Source organism: Cornus florida, unplaced genomic scaffold (genome assembly GCF_030987335.1).
Source record: "Cornus florida cultivar Cherokee Brave unplaced genomic scaffold, ASM3098733v1 CherokeeBrave_3.0.0_Hap2_Chr05, whole genome shotgun sequence".
Lineage (NCBI taxonomy): Eukaryota > Viridiplantae > Streptophyta > Magnoliopsida > Cornales > Cornaceae > Cornus > Cornus florida.
This window is the reverse complement of record NW_026775575.1, coordinates 102,100,691-102,107,116: the sequence shown is the minus strand read 5'-3', so window position 1 is coordinate 102,107,116 and position 6,426 is coordinate 102,100,691. Positions and strand designations below refer to the sequence as shown.

General features: G+C 31.5%; 1 pseudogene; it reads right to left on the bottom strand.

Moving 5' to 3' along the window:
- Nucleotides 1–3,294: 3,294 nt before the first annotated feature.
- LOC132310427 (phenolic glucoside malonyltransferase 1-like) lies at nucleotides 3,295–5,184 on the bottom strand (annotated as a pseudogene).
- Between the last annotated feature and the right edge of the window lie 1,242 nt (nucleotides 5,185–6,426).

Genomic DNA, 6,426 nt, shown 5'->3' with positions numbered 1-6,426 from the left:
ACATCAAGTATTTCATAAATCTACGCACTCGGCGTGATAAGTGAATGATGTTCCATTCAATATATACTCATGAGTAATTATTTCTCCACATTATCTCAATATAGTTGATTGTAAATAAGGCCGAATTATATTTACCAATAATTGCATAATCTTGCAACCGTAGTTACATTTCTTGCAAACTAAACTTTTGAGATGAGCACGATACTTTAGATAATCGTATCTTTCTTTCAAAAAATTTCACAAACTCAGTGCATCTTTTTCAGTGAGGTATTCAATTTTTAGCTATTCGCTAAAATGGCGACAAAGGAAAATCATAACCTTTACTTTATCTTGTAATGATGCATTATTTTCTTTTTTACTTGTGTTTCCAAAACTCAGTATAATTAAATAACAAAGGCGGTAAAACCGGCCAATTAAATTATTCAACAATAAAAGTGCTAAAATCGTCTATAAATCATTAAATAATAAAGGCGGTAAAACCGACCATAGTTAATAGATAATAAAGGCGGTAAACCGACTATAGTTAATAGATAATAAAGGTGGTAAATCAACCATAGTTAGTAAATCATTAAATAATAAAGGCGGTAAAACCGACTATAGTTAGTATGTCATTAAATAATAAAGGCGGTAAAACTGACCATAACTAATAGATTATTAAATAATAAAGGCGGTAGAACCGACCATAGTTAATATGTCATTAAATAATAAAGGCGGTAAAATCGACCATAGTGTGAGCATGTATCACTTAAGTGGACAAATTAATTTCATGAACAATAATCAGTAATTAAGATTTTCTTACCCTTTGGAGTCAGAAATACAATTTTCTTCCGGAAAACAAACAAATCCAACAATCTATCAAAACTAATATCACAAAAGAGATATATAGTTGAGATAGAAAGAGGGAGAAAGAGCTTCTTGTTCAAGTCTCAGATGATTAGAACTCGTGTTGATAACTGTCTTATAAATATGATACTGAAATATAAATTGATACAAGCAAAGAAATATGTAAAGATAAGAGAGAGTGAGAGAGCTGCCTTTTGTATTTCCTTCAGAATCCATTTGTATACAAATAAGCCTACTTATAGGCATAATTTTCGTGGGCAGCAAGCTGCTTATACAACAAGCTGCATTGCCACTCAATTCCTTCATTCTACATATCAAAGAGAAGTGGACCCCACAAATATATATAACAAATTTGTTTTTATTATCATATTTTTTGTCATGATCATTGACTAGCCTGCAGTACTACTTTTCAAAACCATTTTTTTTTTTTTTTTTTGACGAAACTTTAACAGGTGATATACAATGTGAAAGGAAAAAAAATAAAATAAAATGGAGAGACCAAGTCCACTTGTTGCGTTTGATGATGAAGAGGCTTGGTTCGATTTCCTTATCATTTTTTTAAAAATCAATTGATCATTTTTTTGATAATTTTTTGTCAAATAATTATCATTGTTCTAATATAAATAGTTAGACTAATGAATAAGAAAGAGAGTGGTTGGATAATCAATGACTAAAATAAGAGTTTTGATTTTTATTTAAAAATATTTTTAGAAGTCAAACACCAAAAAATATTTTCTAAAAAATGTTTTTAGAACCTTTGCCAAACACCAGAAAATAAAAATAAAGAAAATATTTTACCGAAAAAGTTCTATATAAAAAAATATTCTCCAAGGAAGATATTTTACGTCGAAAAAAACAAAGCCTAAATGTGTAAGTTTTTTGTTGAAGGTAAAAAAAGCCTTTGCTCTGTTCGTTTTGATGTAAAATATTTTTTATGGAAAATATTTTCTTTTTTTAGGTAATATATATTTATTTATTTATTTTTATGAATTTGGCAAAGGTCTAGGACTAAGTTAAGGTCGAGTTCATCGGGTATGGTATGTAAAATAAATTTGTCAAAAATTGATGAATAAATTATTTTTTGTTAAATATTTTACGATAACTAAACACTAAAAAATATCAAAAATATATTTTGAAAATATTTTATTCTCAAACAAATGGAGGTAAGTTATTCTCTGACTAATTTAAATGCACATCATGTCACATGGAAAAAATAAACAAGCTAGAGGGATCATGACACCTGATGCAAATATGAAGGCAGTAATAGAAAAATCTATACACATGGGAAATTCAAAAATATACACTTAAAAAGCCCGATAGTAAGGGGAAAAAAATAAAAAAACCTACATGATCTTCAAGTAGAAAGATTATCATAATCATCATCATTTTTGCCATCTCATGCTAATGGGTTGGTCACATAATTTTTTATTTAATAACTTCATCAGTGACTCTCTAAAGAAATGTATGAGAGGGGACGATCTTAAAGAACAATAATATGTAGTGGGTATCATTAGAAACGGAGTAGTGACATTTTTAAAGTTTTTTTAAAGAGCAAGGACATGTTATAGATTTTCACATAATTTATAAATAATTTGCAAATAAAAATATTTAGAGGGGCAGCGGCCCCACTGAGCCCTCAATTAGTCTATTGCTTATTTTTCACCGACTCTCAGTCTCTTACATTTTATTACAACTAGTGTTCCTCATTTGACATGTCACTATTTGAAGTGTTTTTTGGGTAAGTAAAAATCGTCTTTAGTTTTCTTCACTACAATAAAATGATAAAGAAAAAAAAAAATACTTAAAAAGTAAAAACCATGTGAACTTGTTTTTTGAGATAAGAAGCAAAGACAGTATGTGAGGGATAAGCATCGACTAACTCTGTGTCAATAGTCGCTATAATACAGAGAATGTAAGCATTATCCGAAATGATTGAACATAAAATATGTTTGTAGCTGACGTTTTAAGTTCGCGGTCAGATCTCTGAGCTCAGTCCTGGAAACTACCAAGTTGGAGATTCAAAACCACCTTTAGATAGCCACAATACCTAACATATTGCTTGAAATGAAATTAACCTAGTCGTCTCTCTAGTCAGATGGGCTCCTTTGGAGCATCAGATTGTGCCATCTATTCAGCCTTTGCCGTGGATAAAGCAACCAACCACATAATATTTTTTTGGGAAGGTACTAACTACTAACCACATAATATTGCAATTTGCAACCTTGACAACCAAGGAAATTAATTATATATGCCGTGGTGGTAGTCGGTACATTCTCTTATGTCCAAATTCCTTGCAAATCAATATCTACAAACCAAACAACCTTCAAATTAAACCCACCAAAACAAATGTTAGCATTTGAAGTTCTAGAACTATCAAGTAAACGAATGAATCAACCAGTTTTCATCTATCTTCAGTAAAGAATTAGAATAATATATTTGTTTAAGCGCCGGAAGAATTAATAGGTTATAACTTCCTTTGTTTCGATGTAAAATATTTTCTTTTTTCAAGTAATATATTTTTTTGATTTTTACTTTTTTAGTGTTTGGTAAAGATTGAGGTTGAGGTTAAGGTCGAGTCTATCAAGCGAGAACGGTCAAATAACTTATTGAAAATTAATGAGTAAATTATATTTGTTATATTTTAATATTTTTTTCTTTGTAGATATTTTATGATAATTAAATATACTTTCTAAAAATTTTTTTACATCCAAACAAACAAAACTACATGTAATTTAAATACAAGAGAAACCAATACTAATTAATCCAATAAGTACACATGGAATTAAAGGTTACAGAACTTTGTCACAACGATAGTTGTAACGAGTTTATTTCACATGTTAAAAAAAAAAAAAAAAAAAATTGAAATAAAAATTACACAGTGTAGTACTGAAATTAAAGGTTATAGAACTTCGTGACAACGATGGTTGTAACTTAATTTATTAATTATTAAGTAATTACCTACTGCTTATGTTTAATTCTTAAGCTTATGGAACCTTGAGGGCATCGGCAAAAATAGCAGCGAAAGCATCCATTTTGATATTGGGCAAGGACAGTCCAACCTCCATGTTCCCCTTTGATTCTCTAGATTCATTGAGAGATATGGACCCTGTGATATCTATAGATATGACTTCACTCTTCTTGGGTTTTCCCCACCCGAAGTCCATATCGTATACCGCAAACTTGGGTGACCCGGCAACCCCAACAATTCGCTCCGGCTTGAGTGCTTCAAAATCTGAGACCCACCTCTCTGCTCCATTCAAGACTCCTTCATTGCTGCGAAGCCTTTTGTAAATGGCCTCTCCAATTGCCTCTGCTGCAATTGAGAAACCATCATTTTGGATGAGCTGGGTAGTTTTTACGGTTGCAATGCAGTTCACCAAGCAATTACCGAAGTAATTCGCGGGTATGGGTTAATCCAAAAGGGATCTACAATCCGCCTGGACAACAAAGTGCTCCGATTCATCCTCACCCACCTCTTCCCCGCTTGTTGCACGTGATTGGACTAGGCAAGCCCACACAAATGCACACGTTATCGTGAAAGTTGACACGTGTGACATTTTTGGTCTTTGTGTCGTGACTAAACTTTTGAGTCGTTGAACGTCGTCTTTGCCAATAACAAATGTGGCTCGAAACTTGTTAGTAGGCACGTACTTGGGCTGTGACCAAAAGATTTTCTCGAGAAAATTTGGATCTTTGATCATTGACCTATCATACGATGGCACTGAACCACTAGCGATCATTTCCTCATCTCCGTCAAATTTAGAAATCGAAGCAAATGACCTTATGAAATTGGTGCAGCCATTGCCATCCGCAGTCACGCGACGAAAGGTGAAGCCAACGCAGATGCCAAAGTTGGGAAAAAGTGTCACTTGGACAGCTAAAATTGGGGCTTGCAATGTCGCATTTGACGACGAAGAAACTGGTGGCAATGTTGGCACAAGAGGATAAAATTGATCAGCATCTCGTGCATGGTTTCCAGTAAGATGATTGAAATCGTTACTAGACTCGGCAAATGTTAATGAAATTGAGTCACCATGCACGTAACGAAGTTGGGGTGGGCTTGAATTGGAAGGAAATATCAAGTTGCCAGCTAATGGGAAAAAGTGTTTGAGAGCGAGGGAAAGTGAGCATTTAATGTTAGGAATAATGGTGTCCTTAAAATGGGCGGTGCCATGGTGGTACTCATGAAAGATGATGTGGTGAATGAGAGGAAAGTGTAGCCATGGCAGGTCGAAAAACGTTAAGGGGAGCGACTTTTCAGGCACGGTGCTAGGTGGTGGTGCGACAAGACAATGCTCAACTACGATCACTGTGTTTATCGGAGCCATATGATCGATGATAATTACTATGCTTCAAATGTTGTGTGTGTTTATGTTCTAATCGTTTTAGTATATATAAAAGCCTGTATATAGTGCTGGGAAGCACTGCCAAAAAAACACAAAACATTATTAATTCATTCACCAACCAGAAAATAAAGGCTACTGATGGATTCAAGTAACATTTATTGAGTCACGGTGTTAGTTGAAGGCTAGACTCTCTTCAATTGACGCACATGTAAAAGTAGTGATACTAAAAAAATAAATACCTTGTTCTGACTTCTCTTTTCGTACTCTTTCTAGATCTGTAAATTACAACCACTTTAAATTACCTTGTATAGAAAAGAAAAAAAATGATTGTTCATTTGACAGAATTTTAAATAATTAATTGATTGTACATTTGATAAAAAATAGGATAACTTTAAAAATAATTTTTAAAAATTTAAAAAAATAATAATTTTTAAAAAACAGACTTTTTATAACTGAATTTTCATAAAACAATTTTCAAAAAACTTAAAGAAAGAGTTTTTTTTGTATAGTATCTTCAAAACATAAAACTGTTCTCATAATTACAAACTAAATATACCCTAGATCTCACAAAATGAATTGCTCATTGAATGCTCTTTATTCCAAAATTATCGAAATCTATTTTATTTATATTTTCCTTAAGTAAATTTTCTAAAATTACTATAAGTTCCATATTTCTAATTGAAAGACAAATAAGTTATAATAAATTTTTACGACTAATAAAACCTATTTTTGAGATTTTTTTTTAATTATTTAAATTCTAAATCACTACCTCTTCTATTTATGTTCTTTAGTAAATTTCTTGACAATATAAATTCTGAACTTTGTGACAATGATTACGCACAGCTAAAAAGGGTTACACTTGCACATTCTAATACTAGGATTAAAGGTAGTACAGCTTCACCAAAACGATAGTTACAACGAGTTTATTTATCAATTATTACGCAATTATCTAGTGTTTATGTTTAATTATTAAGTTTATGGACATTGACCTAAAAATGAATCTTCGAGAAAAATAAAAAACAAATAAAAATAAGTCAACTATCTAGACACTACTTTATAAGAATTCATATATATGCTATTAAAAAGAAAAGTGTAAGAGAATTTTGTTTGAAGTGTTAAATGTCAATTTTCTATCTTATATAAAATTATTTATGTCATTTTATACATTATTTAGCCGGTCAACCCTTATATTGTGATAATAAAAAATAAATTGAGTTGATCCACATGCATTATTTGT